This window comes from Mirounga leonina, unplaced genomic scaffold (genome assembly GCF_011800145.1).
Source record: "Mirounga leonina isolate KUSES-001 unplaced genomic scaffold, KU_Mleo_1.0 Mir_126, whole genome shotgun sequence".
NCBI classification, from domain to species: domain Eukaryota; kingdom Metazoa; phylum Chordata; class Mammalia; order Carnivora; family Phocidae; genus Mirounga; species Mirounga leonina.
This window is the reverse complement of record NW_023270314.1, coordinates 3,683,536-3,705,750: the sequence shown is the minus strand read 5'-3', so window position 1 is coordinate 3,705,750 and position 22,215 is coordinate 3,683,536. Positions and strand designations below refer to the sequence as shown.

The following is a 22,215-nucleotide window of genomic DNA, read 5'->3' as shown; positions in this document are numbered from 1 at the left end:
GCAAAAGTTATCTTAGAATTCTCGATAATTTTTAAGAGCATAAAGGAGTTCTAAACCACAACATTTTAGAACCACCATGCTAAATGATGGTTCTTCATGGAGTAAAATTGGAAGCTACAATATACAGCAAAACAGCCCAGGACCTATCTTTCTAAAATAAGAAAATCTATGTGTATATCAACCTTAGTACTAGAAATGACTTTTAGATAAACCTTGCTGCCATGTCATTTTTTTTTTAAATTTTTTTATTTGACAGAGAGAGACACAGCGAGAGAGGGAATACAAGCAGGGGGAGTGGGAGAGGGAGAAGCAGGCTCCCCGCAGAGCAGGGAGCCTGATGCGGGGCTCGATCCCAGGACCCTGGGATCATGACCTGAGCCAAAGGCAGACGCTTAACAACTGAGCCACCCAGGCGCCCCTGCCATGTCATTTTTAAATGTAACTCATCCTAGAGAGAAATCCCTAATTAGTTCTTTTCTTGGAGGTCACGAGTTATGAATTATCACTCTAACCAGGAATTTAAATCCAACTTTTGACTTAGTTTCAGCAAGGGCCTCAAAGGCCAAGAGGGAAATGATGGGTGATAAAACCCGCACATTCCAAAGCCAGAGGCTAGAATCTACATAGAACTTTGAAAGGCAATTTTTAAAGTTGGTTTGGCAACCTCTCTTCTACCTAGATGACATAAAAGGGTAGAAGTAAGAGAAGCCAGGTTGTTGGAAACTGAAGAATTTCTTTAAACAAACTTCTCAGTATGCTTGGAGTCTTTATAGAGGAAAGATGAAGAAAGCATCCCTCTCCCACGAAAACTGGAGAATGGCACATTAGGGATCCTCGTCTACAATACATGGAGTCTGTGGGCCCCACAGCTGATAACTGACCTGAGCAGGAAAAGCCAAAAAGCAGGATTTTATGACTGGCTCAGCCCTCAAATGGAGGAACTTGAACAAGAGCCTTTCATGGGAGCAGTCTGGACCCACAGAGGTCGACAGAGCCAAGTATGGTGAGCGCTTCCTCCGGGACCAAATATTAATGAAACTGCCTTGAGTAGTTATTGTTAGTAACTTCTAAAACTTTTATGATTATATATTTTATTATTCATAATAGTTTATTATCACCTAATTATATTATTTCAGTCCTACAGAAAAGTTACAATAGTGTGAAAAACTCCCATACACTCTGCCAAGATTCTGCAATAGTTTATATTAAGTTGTGCCATTTGCTTTATCATTCCCTTTCTCTTTCTCTATCAATCTCTCTCTCCATACACATGCATACACAGAGTTGTTTTTTTTTTAAACCATTTGCATGTAGGTTGAAGACATCAGGCCTCTTTACCCTTAAATACTTATGTGTATTTCCTAAGAATAAGCACATTTTCTTATATGTCCACAGTACTGTTATCAATATCAGCAAATTTCTCATTGATACCATAGTATTACCTAATCTATAGCTACAATTGTCTCAAATGCTCCCAAGAACACTGCCTAGAAGGGCATCCTGACCCCACATAAGGGAAGAACTGATAATTTCCCAAAGATGGAGGGAGGAAGCATGAAGGACAAACAGATGAATATTCATAGGTCTCTAACCCAGGCTTGAGTGACTAGCAAGGATTCTAGGAAATTGGGGTTGCCGATAGAAAGGACTCATTCACTGAAGAACAATTGAAGGGCTTATTTTCTGGGAAAGAGATTTCAAAGAGGCACCTAGCCAACAAATAGCAAGGCAAATGCAAGGATGGATGGGAGAGCGCTAACCCCAGATCCCAGGCTCCTGCTTGTGCCTTCTGCCTAAACATCAGCATCAACTGCAGAACCCAGGGCTGTGCCATTTCAGCAAGTAGAGATCATTCATACTCAGCAGCCAGGATAAGATGCTGTATCATCATCCAAAGCCAGAATTTTGCTCTACCTGTACAATCTCTACCGTTCTAGAGCTGCAGAGGCATTTATTCCTTAAATAATCAAATAGTAACTGCATGTCTACATTGTAAAGTCCTGGACAAGGAACAAATGTCTGAACATTATCTTTAATATTCATTCACTCATTTATTCATGTACTTACTTAACAAATATTTACTGAGAAGTATAATATGCCATACTTTCTCGGTGCTAAGAAAACATTATTCAACTAAAATGGGCAAGATCCCTGTTCTCCTGCAAGTTACTTTCTAGGCTGCAGTCTGTTTTTCTTGTTGGACTTGAACTATTATCTCTGCAAGGGGATGCTGCAGTGATGTTTTGTTATGTTGCATGCTATAGTTTTTATGCTATGGTGATTTAGGAAAGGATTTGGATCAGAGAATGAAGCAAACAGAGAATTTAGTCCAGCTTTGTTCCCCTGTGATGATGTATTATCTTCTTGAAGTCCTGCTTGTTAGCTACATATTTTATTTAGTAATAGCTCCAAGATAGTAGGTACGTAATCCTGCATTTATTCTGACCTTTTGACAGTCAATTGCAAGGCAGAGCACACTTATTTAAAATATGCTTATAAAATATTTCCTTAGGCATACAGAATTCATATTCAAAAGCTAAAGCCCACATGTGTGTATACTAATTAATTTTTGTGAACACCAAGTATGAGTGTTGATTTTCTATCCAAAGTTCTATGTATGTTTTTACCATTTAGGCAGTTCCGATTCGTCTGGAAGTATTTTTACATGATACATGTATTAAACACTCAGGTCTGAATTCAGAAGAATGTTCCTTTGGAGGCCAAAAAAAAAAAAAAAAAGATCTGAGCCATTATTACTTTTACTTCAATGGGAATCATGAGTCTCATCAGCATGATTCCATTTTCTCTAAGTTGACTTTAAAAATTCTTAAACTCAAAGTCAAAATATAATGATATTTGTTAAACTTTATAAAAGCACCAAGAAACCTGGAAATGATGCTTAAATTGTATTGAACCTTAGAGTTTCTAAAAGCCATTTTCAAAATCATTAGAAACTAAGTTTAATAGCTTCCTTTGGGAACGTCATTTGGAATTCACAAATCTAGAGAGAAAAATCAGAGTTATACTTTGTGTCAGACTTCTGGTTATTATTTTATAGAATAAAATTGTAATTTGATTTCTTAGTCATAAATATATATACACACATATGCACACACATTCACATACAACACACACATGTATCATGTATAAGTGCATTAATTATATAGGTATGCATATATGTATTACATACATGCGTATGCTGGGTTTTATTCTTCAGTGTATACATATGCGTGTGTTTGTGTGTGTGTGTGTGTGTGTGTGAGATAGCTTTTACGTGGTAAAAAGTGATAAAAAGGGGCACCTGGGTGGCTCAGATGGTCGGGCATCTGCCTTTGGCTCGGGTCATGATCCCAGGGTCCTGGGATTGAGCCCCATGTCGGGCTCCAAGCTCCACGAGGAGTCTGCTTCTCCCTCTCTCCCTGCCTCTCCCTCTGCTTGTGCTCTCTCTCTCAAATGAATAAATAAAATCTTTTTTAAAAAAGTGAGAAAAAAACTGTCTGAACATAGAGCTTTTTTTTTTTAAATACTACATATTACCTGTATAAGTAACTTTTTGAGAAGGTTGGTAATCAGATGCACACATACATTGGTGAAAATTTTATTTTGATTTTGCTAAAGAGAAGTCACTTCTGCCTATAGATGAGGGCGCAGCTGCTTCAAAGTGAATCTTCCTCCTCAGTATGATTATGAAATACCTAAGTAGATATTTGAAAAGGCCCTTGAAATTTAAATGCATTTGGCATAATATAGTAAAGAATTCTATCTTAAAGCTTGATTTGTTTATTTTATGCATCATTTATTTTAGTTTCTCATCATTTTTAAGGAAATATTACTTTTAACGTGTTTAGAATCATTTTCTCTTCTAACAGATTGACTACAGCAGCTTATGCTTCTGTTTGAACACTTTCAAGAAAGAAGGAAGTTATTAACCCACTGAGAATAGGAATTAGATCTGTTCCATAAACATATTCTAAGTACCCAGAGTTATTAGTGTTTCCTGATCAATGGAACTAGTGTCCTGGTTATAAAAATGAGGAACTGAAGACTCAAAGAAGTAACTGCATTTTGTCAATGCTTAATGTATTTATCTATTGATCACTGGGGGAAAAAATTGCCCATTCTCATCCAGGTAGTGGGCTTTTATCTGATAAGAAAAATGCCACTCTTCAATTTAAAACAAAACAAAAAAAAAAACCAAGCCATATAAAATAAAACACTTGGAATCACTTGATTTTCCTGTTTGTTTTTAGCTGTTAGAATGTATTGAAAACTCTGAAAATCCACACAGTATTAGATAGTGATGTATTCCTTTTATACCTTTTAATAAACCCTTTAAAATTACTTACATGGTGGGGTGCCTGGGTGGCTCAGTCGGTTAAGCGGCTGCCTTCGGCTCAGGTCATGATCCCAGGGTCCTGGGATTGAGCCCCACATCGGGCTCCCTGCTCAGCAGAGAGCCTGCTTCTCCCTTTCCCTCTGCCTGCTGCTCTGCCTACTTGTGCTATCTCTCTGTCAAATAAATAAATTTAAAAAAAAACTTTAAAATTACTTACATGGCAATCTAATCTTAATGTTTGGAAACTGCTTTGCTGCATTAAAGCAACTTATGTCCTTACTATTCTGCTATATCTTGAACATAAGCCGCTTGCCCCTACCTGAGGGCATTGTGCTCTCCTCCTGCAAGGTTCTTACCTGGATCCTTACACAGCTGTTTTTCTCACTTTACTCAGGTCTCTGATCAAATCTCTTTCCAGAGCTGACTTTCCAGACCACCCTACCTAAAATAGCATCTTCTGTCGAGCTTCCTGCTAATTCTTTTAAGCCTTACCTGCCTATATTTTTCCTTATAGCCATTGTTATGACCTGGAGTTAAATTGATTCACTTTCTCACCGATTACATGAGAACAGGGAATTTGTGTGCTATAATACTCACCTCTCTGAACATGTTGTGCCTATTTTATCAGAGGTGCTCAAAAAAATAAAAAAGGTGTGTATGTGTATCAAACCTCTGTGGAATGAGTATAGAAGGAAAGTTGAAAACCAAAAGATCTGGGCAAGTAACAACCACATACACTTGAAGCCAATTTATGATTAAATAATATCACACCCAAAATGTCTGAAAAAATGGATTCCCTTTTGCTCAGAAGTAGTAAACACACTATGCTGTAGATGTTTTTAACTTGGAACAATAGAAATGAGTTATTTTAAAACATTGAAATAAGCTTTATTAAGATAAATTCTATTGCAACAGTTAAAGGTATACCATCACACCAATTATTTTGAATTTGATTTAAATAAATAGAGACACATTTAATCAGGAATTTGCATCAACCATTGGCCAAGTGTTAATGGTCAGTTGCCTGTCTGTGGATAGATAGATCTCCTAATAAAATCCCAGGCATTTGACGCTGTCCATTTCTTTCTGTAGGCATAGTATGAACTGATAAAGATTTCATTAGGATAAAGGAGCAAAAGAAGCATACTGAATATCACCCAATCTATAAGATGAGAATATCATTTGCTTGTTCAAGGAATATTGTAGAAATATACGGTTACTTTTATCATCTCAAGTTATCTCCATAAAAACATGTGTTAGAAAACTTCAGGAAAATAATGCAGTTTGACAAGCCACTTCAAATTTCCTTCCTGTGGAGTTGTGTTCTACTTTTCAGAACTTATCAGCTATCTCTTTACTTCAATAGAAAAATACACTTTTAAACATTATCTTCTCATATTCTTCTACTGAAATTTTAAGTGTAAATGTAGTAATGTGATGCATGTTCCTGGCCAGCGTAATGCTTTAGAGTTTCCTAATGCAAAAACATGAAGATAAACTAGCATGGATAGAGCTAATTGCTATTCGTTATTTTCCCCAGAGAGAAAATTAGAGCATACTTGTTCATTTCAGAGATTGTAAACACCATGAGAGTAAAATCCATGTGTATACTGTGACCTTTTGTATCCACAGCATGTTAGAACCACGTCTGTCACATGGTAACCATTCAGATTTAAAAAAAAAAAAATGAGTCTGTATCAATGACCTGCCCCCCAAAAAGAAGTATAAACCACTGTTCGCCATTTAGTTAGAACTGATAAATGATTAGTAATACAGTCTTATTTTTGGTCTAAAATGTGCCTGGTTTTTTTTTAATCTTTTTTTTAAAAGATTTCATTTGTCAGAGAGAGAAGGGGGGGAGAACACAAGCAGGAGGAGTGGGAGAGGGAGAAGCAGGCTTCTCGCGGAGCAGGGGGCCCGATGCGGGGCTCGATCTCAGGACCCTGGGATCATGACCTGAGCTGAAGGCAGACACCTAACGACTAAGCCACCCAGGCGCCCCTAAAATGTGCCTGTTTTGGCACATTTAGTTTCTACTAATGCAGATATCAATTATGCTTTCCAACTTTCCAATATTTCGCCCTGTGTGTTATGGGTAGTGTAGATTGTTTTTGTTTTAAAGCCTTTGTTAATGCATTTGCAGATTGCATTGAAAGAGTCTGAGGAAATTACTCCATACATCAGCATCAACAGTGCAATTTTTTTTTAATCTACATACTTTGCTAGTACACTACACTGTACAAGCCAGAAAAGGAAAAAGAAATAATAGGTGACTAACATTGGTTTTGGAAGGTTGTAGGGCTAGACCAAATATATTTTTGAATGCTTCTCAAAACTGAGCAACAGAAAAGGTAAATAAAATAGAAGATGAAACCAAACACAAACTCTCCCCTCTTCCAACTCTCCAGATTCAGAAACATTTGCAACTTCTGAGTTGGTGATTAATTTAGCATCTCTTTTGAAATTAGTGAAATTAAAATATTTTCTATGCTTGTAATGCTATTCTCTAGCTAACAAGCCTTGAAGGAAATTTTCTTTATATAGACGTCTTAAGTGTGAACACAGGACGTTACATGGTAATTGCAAGTTGGTTAATTGATTATAGGCTGTAACAAATGTTCCTTTAAGAAGTTGTATGATAACATTTCACAAGTAAAATTTTATAGCCAACTAGCCAACTAGGTTATCAAGATAGGGCTCTTCTTTCTTACTCAACCATGTATACAGCAGTTACCTTAACTAAATGTTACGCTATTTCTAACCACAGCACAGTATAAATTCTAATACATTTAAGTGCCATGGTGTTTAATTTTTCCATTAGACTCGCTTCACTGTCTATGCTTCATTTTCTTTTTCCTTCTTGGGTATGGATTGTCAATGCCATATAGAACAAACTATAGGAAATTTTATGACTTCAAATCAGGCAATGTCTTTATCCTCCTTGTGTCATGAATTTCAGTGTTAAGAACACTTTCATGAAAGAAACAAAGTTGTTATGCTTTATATACTTCATAACAAACTTTCTAAAGTTTACCTTACTATATTTTGCTATATATTATTCAAATATTTTTGTAGTACAAATTTAAATAAACTATGACTAATCAAAAGAATACGACCAAATTGCTTTGCTATATTGATCTTCTGAGAAACTCAATTGATCTCTTGAGAAAACTGCATTTGCTCCTTGTCACCTTCTGCAATCTCATTCTAAGATTGTCTGCAGTATGGCCCAATCTACTTTTCTCGCCTCATTTCTCTCTCCTTCCATGGTTGGCTTATTCTCCTGCCATACTAACTTACTGCCAAGAACCCAAACATGCCCAGTGCTTCTCCCCCTCCATAAATTTGTTCCTCCATAACTGGTACCTCCAACTGAGACACTTCTTCATATCAAAACTCATGCAAAGAATGATCATCCTACAAATACATATGCTATTAGGGCTTTTGCTACTCCGTGGGCTTTAGTTTGTATACATGGAGAACTCATCATAGTCTTCCTTGTTTATGAGTTAAGAGTGGATTCAATTGTCTCTTCTCCATCATATCTTCTGGATTAAAAATTATCAAGAGCAAATATTCCTTGAGATTTCTTTTTTTTTTTAATGTGGAACTATGTTTGACAAGTAGTTTTCCCAAAGTATTCCATCAGTAAAATATACTGAATATATATTAGGAAGGAATTGCATCAATTGCTTTGGTGGGGCCTTCACAGAATTAAAAAAAAAAACAAAACGAATAGTTGTTTAAACAGTTTTATGTTTAAATTAAGTGAAGTGATGTGATACTGCCAGCTCTGCTTTGTCTTAGAAGTACAAGTACCTATATTTTCTTTAAATAATGACTAGATTTAGAGGACGCAGGTTGAATTTCCTCGGGTATATATTGTCTCCAGGAGGGTTACCTCAGTTCTTATCTCTAATGCACACTTACCTCCATGACTACCATCTATCCATCTATTTATCCATCTACCTATCAAATATATGCAATATATGTATTCAGTCTGAAAGTCTAGGTGATATGTGCATGTATGTGTATATATTCTGTATGTATATGTACATATATATACAAACATCAGAAAGAATAAAACATGCACAGTTAAGTACAGAATAAACACCTAAAATTTAAGGATTTATTTACCTAAAATCTACTGGAATCAGTTTCCTCAATAAAATTGGGATTAATTGAAATAATCATCAAAATAGCATCATTTGTGATGAAATTAACTAATGCCACAATTATTTCATTCCTCCCACATTAAAAGTGTATTTTAAGAAGTCAATAAGAACAGTTTTCTTAGTTAAAATAGTATGTAATTTTTTATTATGTACCTCTTGCAAATACTTCTGATCAATTTTAAATAATGTAAAATGTAAGATTTTAGTAGATTATGCCTGATGTATTGATTGGGTCTTCCATGTTAATTTATTTTCATGGCATTTGCCTCTTTTTAATAAAGGAGCATGAAATCTATGATACAGAAACAAGCTCTTAGGATCATGAGTAATTTGTTATAACTTAACAGAAAATTCAGGAGAATTTTTTTATTTTTGGCTTGAATATCCCTAATTCACCAAGTCAATCAGCTCTTACTCCCTGTTAAGGTGACAATCTTTGTTAGACCCCTTTCATGTAACTTCCATACTAAACACATCACACAATTAACTCTGCCCTTTTTTCATAGACCCTAAAAGAAAAGCAAATGGGTGCCTAATGGGAAAGAGGCTAAGGTTTGAGGGATAGCAGTTATCTACCTGGGAGAGAGAAAAAGTAATGGCATAGAATAAGACATAATATTCTGCAGTCAGGCATTTCTGACAGGGGAAAGGTCTAGAGTATATGCCCCTACATGGCAAAGTGTCTCCTTACTCCTTTTCCTTTCTACTGAGGATCACAAAATTTAATTATGTAAGCTTCAGGTAAGGCCTTATGAAAATAGATCTAAATAAATAAATGTCATAGGAGATAATTAAAAACATTTTCATGTTTTTATATCACAAAATAGCTATATAATAGCTAAACACTCTGTAAATATCAAGTAACTTTTTCACCTGCATAGAAAAACCAAGAGCAGAGCTGGCATTAAATCTACCTACAAGTAACTATAGCTCCACGATTCAACTACACCACCAAATTGGCAAAGTAGTAGTGAGAGGATGCTGTGCAGAGAAAGGAGACTGATTTGGGTTCTCCAAGAGTTCAGTTCAACAAACATTTATTTAGAATCCCATATATGCCAGGAAATGTACTAAGTACTCTGAACTGAAGACTGGAGAATTTCCATTGATGTGGAGTTTACAACAAAACAAACTTCAACATGATAGAGTTTGAGTTATGAATTGGGATTTTACAGACAGGGACCTTTCTTCTACTTCTTTCTATTCCACACAACTCCTAGAATAGTACTATAGAAATTCAACATTTGTTGAGATTTGCCTGATTATAGAGATGAAACTGTGGCTTTACTTGGGTCCACCTCCAGTGTATTGACAATAAGACTGTTTTTGGCATTCAACTAGTAAAAGGTATGTGCTTCCCACTGACCTCTACCAACCAAGTTTTCTGTTCTTAATATAATAATTAGGATTCAAATGATTTCACTATATTGATATTTTAGTTCATGATTGTTAGTAAAATTAGAAATCCACATGTGGTAGATGATATCACAATAGACTATATTAAAGTCTGTTAAGGTGAATTATTATATGATTATTTCCTGATTCTCCCTATATCAAGGATATGAAAATGATTATAATAAAATCAGTTTCTTTTCAAAAATGACAGGATCTTAAACTATAACTAAAGAGGAAATTACAATGCTAGGGGCTTCCATGGCAAATACCACAATGACAGCACTGAAAAATACAGTAAAATTTACTTGCTATTATATGTAATTCCAAATGAATTTGGAATTTCAAATTGAAGGTGGGTTTCTTCAGTTGAGTTTCCTATCAGAGGGTCCAAAACTGACAATTTTAATCCATGCCTGGAGTCCTCCAAGGAAATTTGCCTAAGGAATTAGTTCTAAGAAATTAATCTTGATCATATTCTTTTTGTCAGAAAACTAGTTGCTGTTCACATTACACAAATGAAGGATCAAAGAGTAAAAGCTAAGAAAACAACTCACCCATGTTTTGCCTCACTTGTTCTGCTGTTATTCTATTCATTGTAACATTTCATGGATGACATAAGAATCTTTTCAAACCCAGGTAAAATAGTATCAATTTTTAAATGAAATTTTATTGAACTGACACCTAAATATCTAATGCTAATTGCTTTCTCTAATGAAAATGTAGTAGGATTTAACTATACATTCCCCCTGTAATTTGATGGCTAGTCTCCACTTTTTTCTCACATATATTTATTTTTTAAACATCTTTTGAATTCTCTGAATAAATCATTAATTTATGATTTTTATAAGATTGTATTTTTGGTCATTTTAGGAAATAATACTTTTATCAGAATTAAATGGTTGGTTCTTACTTATGGAAACATCTTTCTTAGGATCCATCCCCTTTGGTCTTTTCTATTTATCAATTTGGTTTTATTCACTGGTGGGGAAATCTAGAGTCTAATATTCTGAAACAATCACTTCATATTCTCTTTCAGAATTGAAATACCATTCTATTCTTTGAACTCCTTACCATGTACAGCTCCTACCCATCTAAGAACTAACTTCTAAAATGTTTTACCCAAAGTTTATTGTTGTTGTAGTTTTAATTTCTAGAGCTTTTGAAATTCAAGTGCTGTTCATTTTTTTAAAAGATTTTATTTATTTATTAGAAAGAGAGATCACACAAGCAGGGCAGAGGGAGAAGCAGGCTCCCCTATGAGCACGGAGCCCGATGTGGGACTCGATCCCAGGACCCTGGAATCATGACCTGAGCCAAAGGCAGACACTTAACTAACTGAGCCACCCAGGTGCCCCACAAGTGCTGTTCAAGTAAAGAGTTGAGAGTACAGCTATTTGCGTTATCATTGACTTTTGGGTTTTCAAGTCATCACATATCATCTTTTATCCATCCCCATGGTTTTTAGCTCTTAACTTAGACATTCACTCAAATTTTGTAGGCTCTAATTAAGAGAAGATGTATCTCTAGGCTTCCATGACCTCACATTTTTATTTCCTGCCTAGTATAATTTTATGTGAATTGTGTAGATATTTAGAGTTAAAAATTATAAGACAAATGTTTTCTGCCTCTTATAAACATATCCTGGAGGTAATCTTAAAATATTAAATCCTCATATGTAGATGAAACTGTTAGGTTGATTTGGGATTCTTTTGTTTAATGTAGGAATAATGATATTCAGGCAAATTTCCAGAAGTACTGATTAATTTTAAAAAGGTTACATGTTGAACATTATTTGAAAAATCTTCTATTTTTAAGGCTTCTTGTTCCTCCAAGATTAGATATATTCAATTACTTTTTTTGTAAAGTTTTTTTTTTAAGATTTTGTTTATTCGAGAGAGAGCGAGAGAAAGCATGAGTGGGGTGGGGGGGTAGAGGGAGAAGCAGACTCCCTGATGAGCAGGAAGCCTCACCCAGCAAGCATGAGGGCAGGGGAGGGGCAGAGGGAGAGGGAGAAGCAGACTTCCTGCAGAGCAGGGAGCCGGAAGTGAGGCTCATTCCCAGGACCCTGGAATCATGACCTGAGCCCAAGGCAGATGTTTAACTGACTGAGCCACCTAGGTACCCCTCAATTACTTTTTGAAACCAAAGACACCTCAGTAAATTGGCTAATCTAATCACTTCCTTATGGTAGGTATTGTGTTATCCCATTTTACAGATGAAGCAATTAAGATTACTTATTTGAATTGCTTCAGGGGATACACATTTAATAAGTGTTAGTGAAATAGCTCGAAAATAGATTTTCTACCTTGTCAAAATCCATTCCAACACTACAGAGACTTTGTTGGTAGGAGAAAACAGGATTTAGGTATAGACAGGGCTAAATCTAGCTAGACCTTGGCTCCACCACTTACTAACTCCAAAAAAGTTTTAACAACTTTACCACCACATCCTTGTAAATCTAAATGTGATAAATATATGTAATCTGCTAAATGCAGCTTATTAAATAGCAGTTATAATTATTTTTTTAAATCATGCTGCTTCTCCAGAAATAGGCATATAACCTCCCACAAAGACTCTCTGAAGAGGGCAGTTTTCATGGGAATGTCAAGGTCCAGGATATCTATGAAGCAATGTGTATTGTTTTTATTTGTACACTCTACATTTACCAACTAGAAAGAGGTAAAGATGATGTCTTGAGACAAGTTTAACATAAGAAATTGCTTATTTTCTTTTTTATCTCCATGATTGTTCCCTACAGGGATATTAAATAGAGAAGACCGGGTACCACTCCTTAGTTGTGGTTTTGTCATGGCTGGCCTTGAACTTCTAGCTTGGTACCTTCCCATGGTGCTGAGCTAAACTCAGAACACTGCACAGCAGCTGAGTTCTCAGCACAGAACTGAAGGCACTCAGCTGAGGCACTCAGCATAGAACTATAATAATTTCACACCCTATCCCAACATCCCACTTATTTGTTCCATCGCACTTTGCTGGGTTTGAATTTGCATCAAACCAAGGTTTAAATAAATCAAATTTTCTCCTTTAGCCTTAAATATGTATATAGAATTGCTGCTACACTCTCCCCACCCAACTTCAAAGACTGGGAAATGTGAGTCAACTTATTTTAATTTCTTGTCACTTCACCAACGCCCTCTGTCCCAGTAAGAAATATGCAGTTTTTATAGCTACCATGGAGCCCTTTGTAAAGATATTTAGTTGGCTTCTGCTTTTTGTAAAACCAGCAATTATGTATCTACTTTATCTAAATAGTCACAGTCTCCAATTGTTGGAGTCCTAGAATTTGTATAGAAATCAAAACTCTCTGAAAATTGTCTGGTTCTTTTATGTTCTCTCTCTTGGACCTTCCACCTCCCTCTTTTCTACCCCATCCTTCCCACAGAGACACTAGTTTTGCCATCACTGACACGCCAGCTTTCTTATAGGGGTATTGCAATCAGTGGTCTTAATTTGAAACAGAATTATAAGAAATATTCTGCTCTGGTCTGACAAAGCTGGGAAAGTGGTACTTGCTCACCTCTTCTGTGGATCAGACTCAAATGACAAGCTTGTTTCAGGTCATAGCTTCCCATGCCCTTAAGGCTATTCAACTAGACCTTTCTATTTAAAGAACAGTGTGCCTTTCATCCCCATGATAGGTCTTTAACACTTCCTCCCAAAAATGCCTAGGGAAATAGGCTGATGAGAAGCAAACAAGGTTGGGGCTTCACGGAAGTCCCAGGATCACCAACCATGCTTGATGAACAAGAAGTCATTTTTGGTAGCTGCCAATCAGCATTCCAGTTCATATTCTTACCTCAAAGTGTATCATGCCCATCTCCATCCACTGACAAGTGTTTCCTGAGCACCTAACTCATTTTAGGGAGCACCTTATTTTAGGGAAACCCAAATGCAAAGCCCATGGCCACCTCCAGATGTCAACTGAAAATCAGCATAGATGGAACTGAGGAAAATAATGAGCTCACATAGAAGTGAAAGCTAAATTATGTCTTATAGAGCGTAATGCTCAACAAGCTCGTAGAAAGGAAAATGCATGAAGAAACTGGTGTTAATTATCGAAGGCTTCATGGAGGCATAAGCAATTGTGCCTGGTGGATCTTGAATTAAATAGCTCTTCATGGAATTAAATATAGATCCTAAGAGTTACTTCAGCTTTCTTTTCTCTAAATGGGCAGTCCTAATTCTATGACCTTGTGATAAATATCACATATATAAACTTCTGCCATTTATGGCTTCTTTTGAATGCTCTCCACTTCTGTTTACTTGAGGACTCTCAAGGTGGAAGCAAGGAGTGTGTACAGTCACTTGGATAATAAAAAGAACAGGTAAAGATCTCTACATCTGCATGCCTGTATCTATAGTGCACATAGGGCGCCTGGGTGGCTCAGTTGGTTAAGCGACTGCCTTCGGCTCAGGTCATGATCCTGGAGTCCCGGGATCGAGTCCCGCATCGGGCTCCCTGCTCAGCAGGGGGTCTGCTTCTCCCTCTGCCCTCTTCCCTCTTGTGCTCTCTGTCTCTCATTCTCTCTCTCACGTAAATAAATAAAATCTTTAAAAAAAAATAGTACACATAAATGTCACTTCTAACATCAAAACCATAAATCACCTGCATTCTCTCTTCTATATTAAAGTTGCTTTCAATGGGATTTATTTTCCATTACTTGAATCAATGCATTGCTCTTTCATTCCTCTTCTCTATTTCTCCCCATTTCTCTTCATTTAAAACTCATATAAGGCTATTCTCTTCTACGAAAATGTTCACAGTTGCCCATTTTAATAAACAGAACCATATACAGAAATATTTAGGTCTGGAAGGCACCTTGGAGAATCACCTTTTCCCACTGTCTCATTTCACAGCTGATAGAATTAGATTAAGTGATTTGTCTAAAGTCACACATTAGAGGCAGAAGCAGACTAGGAATACAATACACTAAATTTTAGCTTTTGTCAATATATAATTATTCATTCAGCAAACATTTATTCATGTGGCAGGCAGTATTCTAGGGGTTAGAAGCCAATAGGGGCCCCCAAAGGCATAATTCTGCTCCCCTACACTCCCGATTCTACAGGATTCATTCTCCCTTAGGTGTGCTGTGAGTTTCTGCTATTCCTTTTAATAGTTTTATTTCTTCATGCTTTGATGGTGTCCTTATCTTTACTCATTCCCAATTAACTTCTCCAAGCTTCTCATTTAATTAATTCCCATCCTCCTTTTCAAGATATGAACTGGCTCTCCTGACTTAGAGCCCTTCTGCCTCATTATCGGCCCCCCATTCTCAAATAATTATTTTGAATATAATGAAAATGTTAAACATGGTTGAACCCAATATGTCATTATTGTAACTGACTGCCAACAAATGTTTTCACATGTTTCGACTTGTGTAATAAAGTATCACAACAGAAAAATGAGTAGACCCTTTATCCCTGTCCACCTTTTCCAATCTGTGTTGGTAAACATTTGCTTCTATCATAATGAGGACAGGCTTGTAAAATTAAACCTCCTAAATGGATGTCAATGGTTAGACACAAAAAAGAAAAAATAGAAACATTCCTTTGTCCTCAATATAGGGCAAAATATTTTGTCCTTCTACCTTTCAAGAAAAGTCCATATTCTGTGTTATTGACTTCCTACCATTCCTACCAGCAGCACCATAGGTACCAATAGTGACTGCATTTATTTATAGAACATTTGTTTACTCTACTAATTGATGCATTACCTTTCTTTTATTGCCTAATGCTCTCCATTTTCCAGATAAATATCACTATCTTTTACAGTTACATGTAGAATGAAATGATCTTGTGCTTAATGAACAAAATAAAATAGCCACAGTTCAGTGAAATATTTTGTAAAGATACTGAAAAATGGCACTTTATTTTTATTTTTTAAGAGTAGTTTTATAAGCTCTTTATTGATAATGAACTCTTTCATGAAAGTTCTCAAAAAAAGTTGCAAGGATAGAAGTTCTCATATGTCCTTTACCTAGGTAAACCAACTGTTAAGATTTTGTTCTGTGTCATTTTCTCTGTCTATATTATTATATATATTATATATATTATATATATACTATTATATATGTGTGTATATATACACAGTTCATATATTTTTCCTAACCATTTAGGATTAGTTGGAGACCTGGTGTGCCTTATCTCAAGTATTTTAGTGTATATTTCAGTATAATTCCTAAGAACAGGACATTTTTTTTAATACAGAACAGTTATCAAGCACAGACAATATACCACTGATGTAAAACCATTGTCTAATTCATAGCCCATTGTCAAAGTTCATCTACTGTCACAATATTGTTCTTTATAGCTAATCGTTTTTGTCGATTTGTCCAGGATCTAATCTAGAATCATGTGATAGGGCGCCTGGGTGGCTCAGTTGGTTAAGCGACTGCCTTCGGCTCAGGTCATGATCCTGGAGTCCCAGGATAGAGTCCGGCATTGGACTCCCTGCTCAGCAGGGAGTCTGCTTCTCCCTCTGATCCTCCCCCCTCTCATGCTCTCTCTCTCTGTCTCATTCTCTCTCTCAAATAAATAAATAAAATCTTAAAAAAAAAAAAGAAAATTTAGAATCATGTGATACATTTAAGTGTCATGCAATGCTTTATTTTAGTGTTTAAAATCTTACACTCAGTCACTAATGCCCTGGATAGTGTTTATTTTTAAAGTAATCTCTGCTTGCTGACTGCTCTTCCAAGAATAATAATTTAAGCCAAAAGATGTCTAACAAAATCCCTTAGGATTAATGATATCTGTGTTGAGGAAATGACACATCAACTTTTTAACTATGTTCTAGCCACAGGTTTTGGCATTTCAGTAGGAAGAAGCCCAAGAAAAAGAACTCTGAGTTTATCCATAATTTGCAGTTTTGAGATTTAAAACATGGGATAAGGATTTTGATGCCATCCCAGTCGACCTGGGGCAAAGGAATAATGTTTACAAACAGCCATGTTGCAAGGGTTCACAGTGCATACTTTAAATCCAACCCTAAATAAATATTTAGGTTAGTGATATGTTAGTAAAAGTTCCATTAAAACCAATATTTTCATCAAAATGAAATATTTGAGATATTTTAAACAAAGTTTGGATATTAACATTAGCTATTTGTCATCCTTGAAACGGTCCTTTTGCAAAAAATACAGCTGTGCATTTTAAAATATTCATCATTAAAATGAATACAAAAGTGCCCTCCTCCCACAAAACAAGTCAACGATTTGCAATATTTATGCCGAAAGCATACAGTGTTTTGCTTAATTCTGTAAATAGAATTATGATTAGGGCCGCAAGGTACAGCAGTTTAATTTCTAGCTGTTGTCAAGCAAAAGTAATCCCTAAGTCTCAGTTATTTTCTTTATTCTCCATGTCAGGCCTGCTTCTAAAACTGCATTAAAAAATGTGAAAGTGTCATCAGATTTATTGAGTATGAATGCTCATACTGTTTTGTGAAAAATACATAAATCTACCTAAAAAGATTCACATTTTTTGAAGTATCATATAAACACATGAAAGTACCAAGTCTCAATACCAGGAAACTGTCTGAATCAGACCTACTGATACCAATTACGTTATTGAAAAGCCAGATAGTTGGCGCAAAGTGCAAAATCATCCTGTGCTATTTTCACTTTTTTTCTTCTAAAATAGAGATGTTTATACATGCAAGAGAGAGAAATTAGCTACCAGAAAAATACGATGCACATCCATATTCAGTGCATAGATTGAAAGTAAAATAGCTGTTTGTCCCTTACAGTAGAACAGGCTTGCCCATTCATCCTTGTGATAGATGTGCGTGCAAAACCAAAATGAAATCAAATCCCTGCAGATGACTCGTAAGTCACAAAAATTGTTTAATCCTTTCACTGTATCCCTTTGGGAAGCCAGCCTTGTAAGTCTTAATGTACAATACATACAATGTCAAATATTCTCTGAGTTTTTTAGTAGAAAACCTTCATTTATTCCAGCAGGCGCCCTCACCCCCATTGTTTCTTGTAAAGAGCTCTATGTCACTCTGATTCCTTAGTATGTGCACTCGTAGAATTTGGTTGTAGTTTTTGTTTTAATAAAAAAAGTGTCAGTACACGGAAACTATATATAGAAATCTTATCTAAAATTAATTGTAGCTCAAAGTCGTATTTTAAGAGTCAGCCAGGCAAATCTAAATGCATTTTTGCAATGCTCTTTCTAATGGCTTTTACTAGAAAACAGTTGAGTTTCAAGCAGAAATAAAATGAAAGCAGACCTCGGAGGCTTAACCATTGAACAGATGCAGTAAATGCAGTTTTGGAAATATAGCTGTCACTTCAGATCTTTCACGCTGAGTACCTATATGAGCCAACTGCCAGAGCTGCTGGCGTTATAATATTTGTGTAGTTCTGCTGAACCTAGACACTGTAAGAACTCTTAAAAACAGAGTAACATGCCTATTATGAACCTGTTTCTAAATATTTCATTCTTTCTTGGTTTTCATTCTACCTAAATTTTTTGAAGACTAAAACTGATGAGAACTTATATAAAAAGGTACTTGTCTCTAGTACTGTGAAATTTTCATTTGTGAGTTGCTAACTTGTCAAATCAAATCAGAAATTCTTGACATCTTTATTACACTAAAGCAATTCCTGATATTGACTCGGGAAGGATTTCATTTTCTTACTCCCTAAACTAGAAGTTGTACTTTTTTTTTTTTAATGCAGTGATATGAGATTATTTTTCTCTTTACCCCTGATGGGGGATATATATATATATATACATATATATATACACATGTATATATGTATACAAGAATATATATATATATACTTGACCCTTGAACAACATGGGTTTGAACTGCAAAGTCCACTTAAACCTGTGGATACACACACACACACACACACACACACACACACTACTGTACTGTCGATGTATTTTCTTAACATTTTCTTTTCTCTAGCTTACTTTATTCTAAGAATGCAGGATATAATATACAAAATATATGTTAATCGACTGTTTATGTTATCAGGAAGGCTTCTTGTCAACAGTAGGCTGTTAGTAGTCAAGTTTGGTGGGAGTCAGAAGTTATACAAGGATTTCTGATTGAAAGGGGGGTCGGTGCCCTTCACCCCCACATTGTTCAAGGGTGAACTATAATCATATCAATACTAAATATAGCACCAGGCAATTAATAATTATATGATTCTTTTTTAATAATGTAATATTCTCTAACAATGTCTACCTAGATTAGTATTATTTCATTTTTCAAGAAGGAAGCATAATTAACTTTTCACAAAAATCAGTGCATAAACTACTCACAGAATCTTCATCTCTAGCCCTTCCAACCAACTTTAAAATCCCTGTTTATCTATCATATACTATATATGCTAAACCTACATGACATTTTATTGTATTTCTAAGTAGAAATATTACATAATAAAATTAATCAGTTATAATTATGACATTCTGAAATGATATTGAACTATGCAGTCAACTAACAGTACCTATGTTGTTTTCCTTTAGAGAAAAAGAATCCGAAAGAACAAAATACCCCAGAATTCCTAACAGAACAGTAAGTACTTTCATGATACAGTAATATTACTAGGGCTCCTATAAAATGAGGTCTTACAAATTTCTTTTACAGAAACATTCGCCTTTCTATTTTCTAAGATAAGAGATTAATACAGTAAGCAAATGGAGCCTTCTAAAACTTAATCCCAATTTACTGGAGTAAACTGAAAATCATTTATCCTATAATCCTCTTAAATAAGAGGCCAAGGTAATCCTTGTGATACATCTATGTGGCAGAAATGTTTATGTTGATTCCACCATATCTTTTGACTAGCATCATATCATTTTAAATTCTAAAGAAGAAAAAAATAAGTAAAATTTAATCAAAGTGTCTTGTGTTCTCTGTGTGTGCTAGAAAATTTATTCATTTTGAACAAAATTTGAAACAGAATCAAGATGCTTATTTTGTTTATAGTCATTAAATTAGAATTATCAAGAAAAATGGCCAACATCTGTAGGATTTAAATCTATAGTTTAATCTCATTAGTACATTTCTTTCTAATCTTCTCACAACTTAACTACGACATGTATATCTTTACATAGCAATTAATTGATAGTAATAATTGTTTTCCTAAATATGTTTTTGTGAAACAAAGTTAAAATTTTTGATGCCATTCCTTATGGTAGAATTGGTAACGCTAAAATGATTTCCTAGGTGCAAACAATTATAAATTTTAGATACGTGAATATCAAAAATAATAAAGATGGAAAAGTCCATGTTGATGAACCATGTTATATCACTGTAATGCCATGATTGTCTTGAAATGAGTCTGCAAATTCACTTCCACGTTGAATTTTTGAATGACAGAATCATACATATTTGTTTTACATTCTTTATACAAGAACCAGATAATATTTACCATAGCCCTTCACAATTTCTTATTCATCTTATAATTTCACTGTGAACAGCCATCAGTGGCTGTTTTTCTGATCTATCCTTAAGTGATTTTGTCTATTATTCAGGTGTGACTTACGTAAGTTGCTTGATTTGAACTGTACTTTTCACAATTATATTAAAACAGGATTTAGCATGGCATCCTTTGGAGAGGATTGATTCAAGTAATGAGGTCTTCTGCTCAATTGGAATAATCTTAGAGAAAATAACATACATATTTCCAAGGAAGAAATCATGCATTTTCTTGGTGTGTTTTGTGCTTTGAAGTAGTTTTTCCTTTTAGCCTTTGTCTTTTATTTAACAAGGACATGCTAAATGACTCATAAATAACTGTAAGGAAAAATGACTAACTCAAGCCCAAATTTAAAAAGTGTAGTTTATGCCTTAATGATTTCATAAAATATTTACAAAGAGAAATACTCTGAATTAAAATGATATTGTCAAAACATTACAAGTGTCTTAATATAGGTCCTATCTTCCAAAGAGTTCATGAATTAGGTGTGTCAGTATATAACATGAAGTATGATATAAAGTGAAGACACTGGATAATGCAGTGACTATTTTTCCTTGTCTTTATAGAATATGTGTCTGCGTTGCAAGCTCATGAATAATAAGTTTGTACGATTTGCATTTAAATCAAGGCTTATTAATTAAAATTTTTTTAGCATAGGGATGCCATGCAAACCTATAATTTTGCCTCAAAGCCCATAGCTTAAGGACGATTTGGTAATTGATTAGAATATTACTAATGATCTTTAAAGCACATTGCACTTATATTTCACAAAAGTTTTTGTGCTTGAGAAAGATAAGGAAAATAAGGAAAGGACCATTGAAAATTGTATTTTAAAATAGTAATTTTCTCCTGGATGACTGAACACTCAGTGGTACTTTAGGGTACTCTAAGGGTCAGTTCTCTATAGAATGAATACACTGAATAATAATAATAATAAAGAGGATGCATTGGGGCGCCTGGGTGGCTCAGTTGGTTAAGCGACTGCCTTCGGCTCAGGTCATGATCCCGGAGTCCCTGGAACGAGTCCCGCATCGGGTTCCCTGCTCGGCAGGGAGTCTGCTTCTCCCTCTGACCCTCCCCCCTCTCATGTGCTCTCTCTCTCATTCTCTCTCTCTCAAATAAATTTAAAAAAAAAAAAAAGAGGATGCATTAAAAAAATTCAGATGCTCAGGCATGCTTCTCAGAAACTATTCACATTATCTTAGATCTGCTAAACCTCTTTAAATACTACTGGGAGTTGATGTTTTTACTCAAAGCATGATTATTATTAACAATCTCTCTTTCCTGGCATACCAAATAGAAGAAGAAGTTTTCAGAAGTGTCCTAAGAGAAAGCAGATTTTAACTAGGAAAGTGTTTTGTGATTCATTAGTAAATAGATACGATTTGCAAATGCCCCTCACAACTTTCAATTAGTCAAACCATTCTCTCTTCAAAGTAACAAGTTCTTATAATCAAAAAGTATAAGGGTGTGTGTGTGTGTGTGTGTGTGTAATGGTAGCATGGAGTTAAGAAAAAAATGTATCTATCTAGTGTAATATGTTCATTTTACAGACATTACCTCCTCTAATATCCTCATTTATAAAGGGCCAGATAAGTCAACTCATTTTTCGAAGCTCTCCTATCTAGTGACAGAATCAAGAAAAATTCGGGCTTAATTAACAACCCACTATCTTTTTTTTCTGCCATATTAACTGAAAGTACTTCTGTAAAAACTGAGTGCCTCAGATTGGTTCAAGAAGCTTGTTCTCAAAACTTAATTTTTTTTCAGTCAAAACACTAATCCAGTTTTGTACTGTCTCTTATCTGCCTAAAACTATATTTTGATACAACTCATTAGAATGATG

At 35.2% G+C, this 22,215-nt stretch overlaps 1 protein-coding gene across 1 annotated transcript in view; it reads left to right on the top strand.

Moving 5' to 3' along the window:
- The window catches only part of SYT1 (synaptotagmin 1), a 466,909-nt gene that overhangs the window by 108,618 nt on the left and 336,076 nt on the right, over positions 1–22,215 (top strand). Inside the window, exon 3 of the mRNA XM_035002083.1 lies at positions 19,414–19,462. The gene's annotated coding sequence lies outside the window, so the exon portion shown is untranslated. The remainder of the gene's footprint in view (positions 1–19,413; positions 19,463–22,215) is intronic.